The sequence below is a fragment of the Primulina eburnea genome, chromosome 17 (genome assembly GCF_022965805.1).
Source record: "Primulina eburnea isolate SZY01 chromosome 17, ASM2296580v1, whole genome shotgun sequence".
Taxonomy (NCBI): Eukaryota; Viridiplantae; Streptophyta; class Magnoliopsida; order Lamiales; family Gesneriaceae; genus Primulina; species Primulina eburnea.
The window spans coordinates 13,847,553-13,862,614 of NC_133117.1; the positions used below are offsets into that span (position 1 = coordinate 13,847,553).

At 35.4% G+C, this 15,062-nt stretch overlaps 1 long non-coding RNA gene across 1 annotated transcript; it reads right to left on the reverse strand.

Annotated features, from left to right (window-relative positions):
- Window positions 1-2,922: 2,922 nt before the first annotated feature.
- LOC140817768 (uncharacterized) lies at window positions 2,923-3,765 on the reverse strand. Its single transcript, XR_012114884.1, has 3 exons — window positions 3,646-3,765; window positions 3,501-3,556; window positions 2,923-2,957 (listed from the first exon to the last, which is right to left on the reverse strand). It is a non-coding gene; the product is annotated as an uncharacterized lncRNA (long non-coding RNA).
- Window positions 3,766-15,062: the final 11,297 nt, after the last annotated feature.

Sequence of the window (15,062 nt, forward strand, 5' to 3'; positions counted from 1 at the left end):
AGAGAGAGAATGAGTAGTTTTATGAAAATATTTTGTAGGAATTAATCCTTCCTGTATTACGTTTAAATCTGCACCACTATCTATCATAGCAATGAAATTCTTTTTATAAGAATTATCAATTAATAAAGTAATATTAGTATACCATTTTTGAGATATAATCATACTCAAAACAGATAAATGTTTCTGATTATTATCAGGAAATGAAATATCTTGAATATTTTCAAAACTTTCAGAAATTGAATTATTATGATTTTCAATGACTGAAATACGATAATTTAAACTATTATTATTATCATGTAAAAATTTTATTTGTTGTTTAAGATTATCAATCTCTTTAACTAAATCCTGTATAGTAACTGGATTTTGTTGGCTATATTTTTTCTGTAAAAGATTTTTAACTTCTTTCATAGAATAAGCTTGTTCTTGTTTAACAAGAATGTTATTATCATTATTGCTTGTTGAAGCAGTATTTTCCATTTGATCAATAATTGTAGATTTTAATATTGGGTCCTTAATCATTTTAAGGAATTCTAAAATATTATTGTTAGTTAAAACATTAATATTTAAATCTTGAAATTGAGACATAAGTTTATAAAACTCATCATTTTTATTAATATCCTCTATAGGACTTATACAAGATTTTCCCTGTATACAATTATTGCATTCTTCTAAATCAGAAATATCTGATTCATTATCCAGAATTTCTTCTGAATTATAGGATTCTGAAGAATTCTCAGTTTCACTATCAGAATTATTATTTGAATCCGTTATTATTTTAAATAATGCTTCTTTTAGATTATCATCTATATCTAAATTATTAATTTTGTTTTTAGCCCAACATTGATTAGCATAATGTCCTGCCTTTTTACATTTTCTACAAATTATTAATTTGTTTTTGTATTTATCTTTTTTCCTATCAGCTTTAGCTGATTCACGAATTTCTTTTCTTTTCATTTTTCTTTCTTTTTGTCTTTCAGACAAATGTCTTTTCTTATAAATCTTATCATCCTTATCTTTAATTTTCTTCTTACCTTTATTAGGTAAGTCCATACCAAATTGATCACAAAATTTTCCTAACTGTTTTTTCTCTAGTAAATTTTGTCTTTTAATTTGATTATTTAATTTTAATTCATTACAGAGAGCTAAACCCTCTAGAATACAAGTATTAATCAAATTACCATAAGTATAATTATCATAAGAGATATTTATATCATCTTTTCTTAATACTTTTCTAACCTTTTCAGCAAATAATAAAGGTAAGTCATCTATAAATTTAGCTTTCCACAGACTATTATTACAGTCTGGAATCTCATAAATACGAGATAGGAAAGTATCTTTATACCATCTAAAATCAGTAAGTGTTTTACATTTTAGATTACTTAATAAAGTTCTAATTTGTTCACTATTATCAGTGAATTTTCCTGTGAAATGTTCAATCATAGTTAATATTAATGTATACACTACATTTTCTAATTGAATATTATTTTCCATTTTTATGGAGTTAAAGATTTCATCTTTTTGAGAATAATGTAAATAATTATCCCACCAACCTTTAAGTTGGCCAGTAAATCCTGCTGTTATCATTTTAGCAATATTCTTATCAGTATTACCTGATGATTTACACACAGTACTATACATAAGCATTCTGTGAGCAGTATTATAAATTTGCCTATCACTATAACCATCAATATTCCATTCATAAATATTTTTTCCATTATAACTATTAGAATAAATATATTCATTTTCTTCAATGAGAACATCCATGGGAGTAGGTTTATTATAGTAATATTTGGATGTAGTGGGTCTATCAGCCCATTTAATTTTATTAATCTCATCTTCAGAATGATTATTAATCTTATATAATTCTTCAAACTCTTCATTAAGAGTATTTAAATTAAGATTTCTAAATTTTTCTTCTAATAATTTTTCTATATCAGAAACAGAAGATTTAAATTTAAAATCTTTAATATCAGGAGGGGATTGAATGGATGATGTAGCAACAGAAACAATATTATTTTCTGGTTCTTCTATATGAACATCTGATTTAATTTTATTAATAGCTAAAATAATTTTTTCAATACGATCTTTAAGAGAATTTATTTCTTCTCCTATAATCGTGAGATATAAATTTGTGTAATTCTGTTTTTCTATTATCTGATTAATATGTTTAACAGTGATTTGTAACATATCATTCTCAAATAATTTTGAAAAAGCAGTAAAATTTAAAATTTTATTATTCTTTTCTATAATAAAAGATTGTTGAGGAGGATAAACAGATTTTTGAATCTGTCCTGAAGAAAGTTTATAATTTCTTTCAAGAATAGAAATATAATCTATAATAAATGTTTTAAAAAACCAAGGAACAAAATGTATAAGTTTATTCTGGTTTTCACAATATTTATAAAATGTTGAAACAATATATTCAAACTCTTCTTCAGAAAAACTTTTAAAGTACCAATTTCTGAAAGATTCCCATTTGGGTAAATAAAATTCTGCATTGATCTTTGCTCTAGCAGAAGATTCTTTAGTAAAATCAATCTTTGATTTACTATCCATTAAATACTAAAATTCATTTCTGAAACTGTATCAGTTTCTCTAACTTTTTGAAAGTTACTTTTATGAACTATATTGTTTTGATTTATGATTAAATCATCTACTATATTAATAGATTCTAATTCTTCTCTAATTTGAGAAGTAGAATGTAGTGACCCGTTCCAGAATCACCTACTAATCAAAAACTAAGCATGCAATTAACCTAATTAATTATAATCAGAGATAACAGCGGAAATATGGCCAACAACAATAGTTATACAACCCAATCGAAATCGAAGTCTAGACTAACTCAAAATGAAATATACAGTACAACAATATCGAATCAAATGGAAAACACTGAAAACTAAACCAACCAGCTACTCAACGTCCTCCTCCTGCTCCTCCTGAGCCATCCAACCTGAGGCCTGCCCCGAGGGAATGGGGTGTCCAAGAATAAACAAAACCGAGGACGTGAGCGATAAGAACGCCCAGTACTAAAGTATGAGTATACAAACCTATATGAAATGCACATGCTATGATATGATACCAGGGTAGTCAAGAAACAGGAATCACAAAGGATCTCAAAATGCTCAGTCTAGAGGCGCCAAGTGGATAGTGCCGCGCGGTCCAACCTCTGGGTCACTGCATCCACTACAAGACAGACGTGGACCTAAAATGTCCCGGACCACCGAAGCCCTCCCGACCCGTCGGCCACTGTGTACTCTCGGTGTCCATGCGTCCACAAGACAGGGCTCAGCGGCCCCAAGATATAGCTTATCTCGAAAGAGATACAGCTCAACAGTAAAGGCTATCTCGAAGGAGATACGGCTCAACATGATATGCAATATGCATCATAACTCGTGACATAATAGCATGCATCATATGACATATAACAATGCAGCAAATACTCATGCAACACATATATGAATGTATACTCAACCAGGATATCTCGGATAGTACTTTCGTACCTCTATCACAGCAAGTCTAGCCTTACGCAACACCGCTAATCAGGTCTAGCACAAGCCTACGCATCAAAAGCATACTCAATAAATACTACCATGCTCGACTAGCAAAACCAGTACTCCCTAGTACTACCAAAGGTTTAGGGTTTACCTTCGTCCGTCGACAGCCCTTTGATGTCGATTGCCTTGAAACTCAGGCGCCGCTACGCTACTACTCCTGGCAGCTCTTAGCTATCGCTCGACCAACAACTAACCCTAGAAACCTTCCAAACTCTCCAAAATGAGAGAAAACTCAAGAAATTGGCAAGTCAAAATGAGGAAATCCGAGCACTATTTATAGGCCATGTTCGGATCCTCCGAACTACACTTCGGAACGTCCGAACGCTACGTGTCCATTGGCTCTTGACAGCTCATGATCGGATCCTCCGATCATACACTTCGGACCGTCCGAACATGCATGGAAAATGACGTGTCGATCAACACTTGACACCTATGATCGGATTCACCGAACTACACTTCGGATCGTCCAAACTCTTCGGTGCTTCCGAACCCTCTTCGGTCCGTCCGATCATGACCATAGCCAAAATTACACCTTAAACCTTCTTAATCACCATTACTCCGTTAATTACCCAATTTGGAATTCGGGCTACTACATTCTCCCCCCCTTAAAAGATTTCGTCCTCGAAATCAGGCTTAGAGAATGAACAAAACGAAATAACAACATCATTAATACATCTCAATTGTTGTTGAATACAACTGATACTATGATTACAACTGAAAACACAAACTTATACAAAGCACAACTCAAAAGAGCTCTGGATGCTCCGAACGCATACGACTCTCTAACTCCCAAGTGGCTTCTTCAGTGCCTCGACGCTGCCACTGCACTAAGACAAGAGGAATGATCTTATTCCGCAACACCTTATCTTTGCGATCTAGAATCTGAACTGGTCGCTCCACGTAAGACAAATCCGTATCAAGTTGAACTTCAGATGGATGTAAGATGTGCGACTCATCTGCTACATAACGTCTCAACAAGGATACGTGGAACACATCATGAATACTTGATAGGTACGGCGGCAACGCAAGTCTGTAAGCTAAATCTCCCACACATTCCAGTATCTCGAATGGACCAATAAATCTCGGAGATAGCTTACCCTTGAGACCAAATCTCAAAATCCTGCGAAAAGGCGAAACTCGGAGAAACACCTTCTCACCTGGCTGAAAATGAAGAGGTCGACGCTTTGTGTTCGCATAACTAGCCTGTCGATCCTGAGCAGTCTTAATCCGCTTCTTGATTACTGCAACCTTATCTATAGCCTGTTGGACTAACTCCGGTCCCTCTACCTGTCGTTCCCCGACTTCATCCCAGAATAATGGAGTACGACAACGTCGCCCGTACAACGCCTCAAATGGTGCCATACCAATACTACGATGATAGCTGTTGTTGTACGCGAACTCAATCAAAGGCAAATGATCCTGCCAAGCGGGTCCGAAATCCATAACACAGGCTCGCAACATATCCTCAAGCGTACGGATAGTCCTCTCTGATTGACCGTCAGTCTCCGGATGATAAGCAGTACTCAGACTCAGTGTAGTACCCAAAGCTGACTGGAAACTACCCCAAAACCGTGAGGTAAAACGAGGATCTCTGTCACTAACAATACTGACAGGCACTCCATGCAAACGTACAATCTCCTGAATGTACAATCGAGCCATACGATCGAAAGTGAAGTCACGATTATACGGCAGAAAATGAGCAGACTTGGTGAGTCGATCCACCACTACCCAGATAGCATCGCTGTTCCTCGAAGATAATGGCAAGTGAGTAATGAAATCCATCGTAATATGCTCCCACTTCCATTCTGGAATAGGTAAGTTCAACAACAATCCTCCCGGTCGACGGTGCTCTGCCTTAACCTGCTGGCAAACTAGACACTTGGAGACAAACTGATACACGCTGCGCTTCATCCCTTTCCACCAAAACCGCATCCTCAAGTCTCTATACATCTTGTTGCTTCCTGGATGAACACTTAACTTGCTTCGATGCGCCTGAGACAATATCTCGTCCCTCAAAGTGTCATCCTCTGGTACTACAACCCGATTAGATAAGCACAGAAGACCATTGGACTGATAATGGAAATTGCTATCACCACCAACTAACCGAGCTAATCTCTGAGTCTTGAGATCAGACATCTGAGCTTCTCGAATCCGAGTGAACAAATTGGGCTCAGATAAAATGGTAGCAACACGAATGCTCTCCTTACCTTTCCGATGCTTGAAGTTAAACCCCAACGAGCAACTATCCTGGATGGCACTAGTCATAGCACAAATCTGAAGTGCAGATGCTCTCACCTTGCGACTAAGCGCATCAGCTGTGAGATTCACAGAACCTGGATGGTACTTGATCTCGCAATCATAATCCTTCAGCAAATCCATCCAACGACGTTGCCTCATGTTCAACTCAGCCTGAGTGAACAGATATTTCAGACTCTTATGATCAGTAAAGATTTCAAACTGAACACCGTACAAATAATGACGCCAAATCTTCAGCGCAAACACAATAGCTGCCAATTCCAGATCATGAGTGGGATACTTCTCCTCGTGAGATTTCAGCTGTCTGGAAGCATAAGCAATCACATGACCGTTTTGCGTCAACACACACCCTAAGCCTTGAGTGGAGGCATCGGTGTAAACACTGAAACCATCAGATCCTGACGGTAACGCCAAAACAGGTGCGGAAGTCAGAAGTCGACGAAGCTCTCTGAAACTATCTTCGCACTCGGATGACCACTCAAATGGAACATCCCTCCGAGTAAGTTGCGTCAATGGTCTGGCTATCTGAGAGAAATTCACGATGAAGCGACGATAATACCCTGCCAGACCTAGAAAACTACGGATCTCAGCCACCGTCGTCGGACGTGACCAATTCAGCACTGCTTCAATCTTGCTGGGATCCACAGAAACTCCTTCCTTGGAAATCACATGACCAAGGAATACCACACGATCAATCCAGAACTCGCACTTACTCAGCTTAGCATACAATTGCTTCTCGCGAAGAATCTTCAACACAATCCTCAAGTGTTGGGCATGCTCTTCCACACTGTGGGAATAGATCAAGATATCGTCAATGAAAACCACCACAAACTGATCCAGAAAATCTCGGAAGACTCGGTTCATCAGATCCATGAACACCGCTGGCGCATTCGTCAATCCGAATGGCATAACTAGAAACTCGTAATGCCCATAACGAGTACGAAATGCAGTCTTGGAAATATCATCATCTCTGACTCTCATCTGATGATACCCCGATCGCAAGTCGATCTTGGAGTAAACAGAAGTACCCTGAAGCTGATCGAACAAGTCATCAATACGGGGTAAAGGGTACTTGTTTTTGATCGTCACCCGATTCAGCTGGCGATAATCAATGCACAACCGCATCGATCCATCCTTCTTCTTGACAAACAAGACTGGAGCTCCCCAAGGCGAAACACTCGGGCGAATATAACCCTTATCAAGAAGATCCTGCAATTGCTGCTTCAGCTCTCTCATCTCTGACGGAGCAAGACGATAGGGGGCACGAGAAATCGGTGCAGTCCCTGGCATTAAATCTATGCCAAATTCCACCTCTCTAACCGGAGGAAAACCAGGAATCTCATCTGGGAAAACATCAGGAAATTCACAAACCACTGGAATATCCTCTAGACCAACACTACCTGTGGATGAATCAATCGCATAGATGAGGTAGCCTTCCCCGCCCGACTCTAAAGCACGACAGGCTTTCAGAGCAGATACCACTGGCATCGGAGGTCGCGCTCCCTCACCATAGAAAAACCAACTAGAGCTTTCAGTCGTACGAAACTGAACAAGCTTCTGGTAACAATCCACAGTAGCTCGGTAGGTAGTCAATAAGTCTATACCCAAGATACAATCAAAATCTTCCATCTCTAGGATCATAAGATTCGCAGTCAACTCGTTACCCTCAAAATTTAAGGGACAACCCATCACTAGACGCTTCGCTAACACCGAATGACCCATCGGGGTAGAAACAGAAAGAATGACGTCTAGAGAAACATAGGGTAACCTATGACGCTTAACAAATCGTGCAGAAATGAAGGAATGAGAGGCTCCTGTATCAATAAGAACAAAAGCAGGAATACCGCATAAATGAAAAGTACCTGCTATGACTCTCTCCGTCTCATCTGCAGCCTGATCCTGGTTCAGCGCAAAAACCTGACCCTGGGCACGAGGTCGAAGATTCGAACTACCCACTGCCTGACCCTGCCTCCTCTGCTGAACAGTCGTCTGAGATCCAGAACTGGATCCTGCTCCACCTCGCAACTGAGGACAATTCTTCTTAATATGCCCCATCTCTCCGCACTGGTAACAAGCTCCTGCGGCTACTCGGCATTGCTCCGATGGATGGTTCTTCCCACAATGCGCACAAGACTCCTTCTTCTTACCAAAGCGGAAAACACCACTAGATCGAGATCCAGATCCAGAAGAAGATGAACCAGATTTCTTGAATGACTGAGATCGAGGCCTCAAAGTACTCGGAGGTCTAGAAGAAGAAAGAATAGCCCTACCACGCTGGAGACTGATCTCTGCCTGGCGACACCGGTTCACTAACCCATCATAAGAAGTAGGATTATCACAGACAGTGACTCGATCAAAGATCTCCTGATTAAGGCCCTGGAGGAAATGATCATACTTGGCCTCAGAACTGCCACTGATATGAGGAGCGAAGGGTAACAACTCAAAGAATTTCTGCTGATACTCATCAACAGACATACTCCACTGCTTAAGGTTCAGGAGCTCAATCGTCTTGGCTTGGCGAAGGGCTGGAGGAAAGTACAGCTGCATAAAAGCTGCACGGAAATCGACCCAAGTCACCCTACCTTGGGACTGGACTATCGGCGCAGAAGTCGATCGCCACCACTTGCGCGCACGGCCCTCGAGAAGAAAGCTAAGGGTCTCTATCTTCTGCTCCTCGGTGCACTGAAATGCACGGAAACAACTCTCCATGCGCTCTAACCAGTCCTCAGCATCATCGGGAGTCTCACCACCAACTAAAGGCTTAGGCCCCATCTGAATAAAACGATGCAAATCAAAACGCCTAGGACCGTCCCGACGATGACGATGTTCACGGTAACGCCTACGATCGTCCTGATCACCCCATCGACCTACACTCCCCTGACTACTCCCGTCATCAAAATGGTCAGCCATCGCTACAAGATAGAATAGGGAAAAATGGTAAAATGGTCAACGGAAATCCCAAAACAGAATCTATATCCCAAAATCATACGCATGCTCTGATACCATAAATGTAGTGACCCGTTCCAGAATCACCTACTAATCAAAAACTAAGCATGCAATTAACCTAATTAATTATAATCAGAGATAACAGCGGAAATATGGCCAACAACAATAGTTATACAACCCAATCGAAATCGAAGTCTAGACTAACTCAAAATGAAATATACAGTACAACCATATCGAATCAAATGGAAAACACTGAAAACTAAACCAACCAGCTACTCAACGTCCTCCTCCTGCTCCTCCTGAGCCATCCAACCTGAGGCCTGCCCCGAGGGAATGGGGTGTCCAAGAATAAACAAAACCGAGGACGTGAGCGATAAGAACGCCCAGTACTAAAGTATGAGTATACAAACCTATATGAAATGCACATGCTATGATATGATACCAGGGTAGTCAAGAAACAGGAATCACAAAGGATCTCAAAATGCTCAGTCTAGAGGCGCCAAGTGGATAGTGCCGCGCGGTCCAACCTCTGGGTCACTGCATCCACTACAAGACAGACGTGGACCTAAAATGTCCCGGACCACCGAAGCCCTCCCGACCCGTCGGCCACTGTGTACTCTCGGTGTCCATGCGTCCACAAGACAGGGCTGAGCGGCCCCAAGATATAGCTTATCTCGAAAGAGATACAGCTCAACAGTAAAGGCTATCTCGAAGGAGATACGGCTCAACATGATATGCAATATGCATCATAACTCGTGACATAATAGCATGCATCATATGACATATAACAATGCAGCAAATACTCATGCAACACATATATGAATGTATACTCAACCAGGATATCTCGGATAGTACTTTCGTACCTCTATCACAGCAAGTCTAGCCTTACGCAACACCGCTAATCAGGTCTAGCACAAGCCTACGCATCAAAAGCATACTCAATAAATACTACCATGCTCGACTAGCAAAACCAGTACTCCCTAGTACTACCAAAGGTTTAGGGTTTACCTTCGTCCGTCGACAGCCCTTTGATGTCGATTGCCTTGAAACTCAGGCGCCGCTACGCTACTACTCCTGGCAGCTCTTAGCTATCGCTCGACCAACAACTAACCCTAGAAACCTTCCAAACTCTCCAAAATGAGAGAAAACTCAAGAAATTGGCAAGTCAAAATGAGGAAATCCGAGCACTATTTATAGGCCATGTTCGGATCCTCCGAACTACACTTCGGAACGTCCGAACGCTACGTGTCCATTGGCTCTTGACAGCTCATGATCGGATCCTCCGATCATACACTTCGGACCGTCCGAACATGCATGGAAAATGACGTGTCGATCAACACTTGACACCTATGATCGGATTCACCGAACTACACTTCGGATCGTCCGAACTCTTCGGTGCTTCCGAACCCTCTTCGGTCCGTCCGATCATGACCATAGCCAAAATTACACCTTAAACCTTCTTAATCACCATTACTCCGTTAATTACCCAATTTGGAATTCGGGCTACTACATAGAAGCTCTAGAAGTTTGTGGTATATCTATCATATAATCTAGAGGAGAAATAAAAGAGTGACTAGATCTTGATCTAGCATAAACAGAAGAGGGTAATAATCTTCTTTGTTCATTATTAAACTGTATTTGAACAGTTCCTTCATTAGTTTGTATGACTTGTTCTAAATCTCTATTTATTATAGGATTTTTAGGAACAGCTTGTTCAATTATCCAGTTTTCTGGAAATTCTATTTCTTCCCATTTTATAGATCTACGAGTTGTAATATTAGATCTATTAAAATTAGTTTCTATAAGAATAGTTTCATTTAATTTTTTATCTATTCTTTTACACATAGGATTTAGTGTAAATAATGGTTTATAATAAATACGATAACAGATACATATTACTTCTGTTCCAGGAGTATAATTATAACCATGAGTTTTAACATTTAATGTTAAAGCGTCTAATATATTTGGATCAAACAAAGATAAAGATAAATTTGGATAAACATCAAAATATACTGGACCATGTGCCAGACTAGATTGAATTATTCCCATAAGGGATTGTTTCCAATTCAAATTTCTTCCATCTCTTAAAGCTGCTATGAAGCTTTCTGGTAAACCTTCTAATGTTAAAGGTCTAAAAGTAATTTGAATTAATCCTATATGAATAAATTTATAATTTTTCATATAAGGCATAATATCTTTATTATTTGATAATCTTATTACCATTTCATTATTATGAAGAGGTACAGATGATTCTGTAGTTTTAACTACATGTTTAAAACCAATTCTTTCAAAAGTTCCTAACTTATAAATCATTTTAGATTCTATCTTAGGAATAGTCCATTTATTCAACAAATCTAAATTTTCAGGTATATCATATTCTTCATTTAAACTGTTATGAACAGTTTCTTTCATACTGAAAATATTCATTTGAATAAAAAGTGCTAAATTATTAACCAGACTATTTCCAATGCTCTGATACCATCAGATGGTTTCTATTCTTGAAAGAAATTATAAACTTTCTTCAGGACAGATTCAAAAATCTGTTTATCCTCCTCAACAATCTTTTATTATAGAAAAGAATAATAAAATTTTAAATTTTACTGCTTTTTCAAAATTATTTGAGAATGATATGTTACAAATCACTGTTAAACATATTAATCAGATAATAGAAAAACAGAATTACACAAATTTATATCTCACGATTATAAGAGAAGAAATAAATTCTCTTAAAGATCGTATTGAAAAAATTATTTTAGCTATTAATAAAATTAAATCAGATGTTCATATAGAAGAACCAGAAAATAATATTGTTTCTGTTGCTACATCATCCATTCAATCCCCTCCTGATATTAAAGATTTTAAATTTAAATCTTCTGTTTCTGATATAGAAAAATTATTAGAAGAAAAATTTAGAAATCTTAATTTAAATACTCTTAATGAAGAGTTTGAAGAATTATATAAGATTAATAATCATTCTGAAGATGAGATTAATAAAATTAAATGGGCTGATAGACCCACTACATCCAAATATTACTATAATAAACCTACTCCCATGGATGTTCTCATTGAAGAAAATGAATATATTTATTCTAATAGTTATAATGGAAAAAATATTTATGAATGGAATATTGATGGTTATAGTGATAGGCAAATTTATAATACTGCTCACAGAATGCTTATGTATAGTACTGTGTGTAAATCATCAGGTAATACTGATAAGAATATTGCTAAAATGATAACAGCAGGATTTACTGGCCAACTTAAAGGTTGGTGGGATAATTATTTACATTATTCTCAAAAAGATGAAATCTTTAACTCCATAAAAATGGAAAATAATATTCAATTAGAAAATGTATTGTATACATTAATATTAACTATGATTGAACATTTCACAGGAAAATTCACTGATAATAGTGAACAAATTAGAACTTTATTAAGTAATCTAAAATGTAAAACACTTACTGATTTTAGATGGTATAAAGATACTTTCCTATCTCGTATTTATGAGATTCCAGACTGTAATAATAGTCTGTGGAAAGCTAAATTTATAGATGGCTTACCTTTCTTATTTGCTGAAAGGGTTAGAAAAGTATTAAGAAAAGATGATATAAATATCTCTTATGATAATTATACTTATGGTAATTTGATTAATACTTGTATTCAAGAGGGTTTAGCTCTCTGTAATGAATTAAAATTAAATAATCAAATTAAAAGACAAAATTTACTAGAGAAAAAACAGTTAGGAAAATTTTGTGATCAATTTGGTATGGACTTACCTAATAAAGGTAAGAAGAAAATTAAAGATAAGGATGATAAGATTTATAAGAAAAGACATTTGTCTGAAAGACAAAAAGAAAGAAAAATGAAAAGAAAAGAAATTCGTGAATCAGCTAAAGCTGATAGGAAAAAAGATAAATACAAAAACAAATTAATAATTTGTAGAAAATGTAAAAAGCCAGGACATTATGCTAATCAATGTTGGGCTAAAAACAAAATTAATAATTTAGATATAGATGATAATCTAAAAGAAGCATTATTTAAAATAATAATGGATTCAAATAATAATTCTGATAGTGAAACTGAGAATTATTCAGAATCCTATAATTCAGAAGAAATTCTGGATAATGAATCAGATATTTCTGATTTAGAAGAATGCAATAATTGTATACAGGGAAAATCTTGTATAAGTCCTATAGAGGATAATAATAAAAATGATGAGTTTTATAAACTTATGTCTCAATTTCAAGATTTAAATATTAATGTTTTAACTAACAATAATATTTTAGAATTCCTTAAAATGATTAAGGACCCAATATTAAAATCTACAATTATTGATCAAATGGAAAATACTGCTTCAACAAGCAATAATGATAATAACATTCTTGTTAAACAAGAACAAGCTTATTCTATGAAAGAAGTTAAAAATCTTTTACAGAAAAAATATAGTCAACAAAATCCAGTTACTATACAGGATTTAGTTAAAGAGATTGATAATCTTAAACAACAAATAAATTTTTTACATGATAATAATAATAGTTTAAATTATCGTATTTCAGTCATTGAAAATCATAATAATTCAATTTCTGAAAGTTTTGAAAATATTCAAGATATTTCATTTCCTGATAATAATCAGAAACATTTATCTGTTTTGAGTATGATTATATCTCAAAAATGGTATACTAATATTACTTTATTAATTGATAATTCTTATAAAAAGAATTTCATTGCTATGATAGATAGTGGTGCAGATTTAAACGTAATACAGGAAGGATTAATTCCTACAAAATATTTTCATAAAACTACTCATTCTCTCTCTCATGCAGGAGGAGAACCTTTAGAAATAAATTATAAATTACCTAAAGCTTATATTTGCAAAGATAAAAACTGTATTCAAACCAGTTTTTTATTAGCTAAAGACATTTCTAGCCAACTAATACTTGGTCTTCCTTTTATTTATCAAATTTATCCTTTAACACATGTTGATGAAACAGGTATAATAGGAACTTATCAAGGTAATCCTATTTCTTTTCAGTTTATAACTAAACCTGTTTATAGAATTTTAAATGAGCTACAAGAACAGATTGAAAGAAAAACCTTTCAAATAAACTCTTTAAAAGAAGAAATAAAATTTCTTACAATTGATGAAAAATTACAGAATCCTAAATTACAGGAAAAAATAAAAATTATTTATAATAAATTTTCATTAGAAATATGTAATGATCTTCCAAATGCTTTTTGGAATAGAAAGAAGCATATTATATCTCTTCCATATGAAGAAACTTTTGATGAGAGAAATATTCCTACTAAGGCTCGTCCTTGTCAAATGAATTCTGAATATTTAGAATTATGCAAGAATGAAATTCATTCTTTGTTAGATAAAGGTTTAATAAAACCTTCTCAATCTCCTTGGTCTTGTACTGCTTTTTATGTTAATAAACATTCAGAGCAGGAAAGAGGAGTTCCTAGATTAGTTATAAATTATAAACCTCTTAATAAGGTTTTGAAATGGATTAGACATCCTATTCCTAATAAAAAAGATTTATTAGACAGATTAGTTCATGCAATTATATTTTCCAAATTTGATTTAAAATCAGGATTTTGGCAGATTCAAATACAAGAATCTGATAGATATAAAACTGCTTTTAATGTTCCAATAGGACATTATGAATGGACAGTAATGCCATTTGGCCTTAAAAATGCCCCTTCAGAATTTCAACAAATTATGAATGATATTTTTTATAACTATAGCAATTTTATAATTGTTTATATAGATGATATCTTAGTATTTTCTAATGATATTGAAACACATTTTAAACATTTAGAAATGTTTAAAAATATTGTTATTCAAAATGGTTTAGTTATTTCAAAATCTAAAATGATTTTATTCCAAACTAATATTCGTTTTCTTGGTCATATGATTGAAAAAGGAAAAATAATTCCTATCCAAAGAAGTATTGAATTTGGTTCAAAATTTCCAGATATAATAACTGATAAACTCAGTTACAAAGATTTTTAGGGAGTTTAAATTATATTTCTCCTTATATTCAAAATCTTACTAAAGATTCTGCTATCTTATATGATAGACTGAAGAAAAATCCTTTACCTTGGACAGAGAAGCATACTAAAGCTGTTCAAATTATTAAAGATAAAGTTAAAAATCTTCCTTGTCTTATGCTGGCAAATCCTTTATGGGATAAAATTGTAGAAACTGATGCCTCAGATATAGGTTTTGGAGGAATTTTAAAACAAAAAGATCCTCAAACAAAACAAGAATATCTTATAAGATTTTATTCTGGAAAGTGGAAT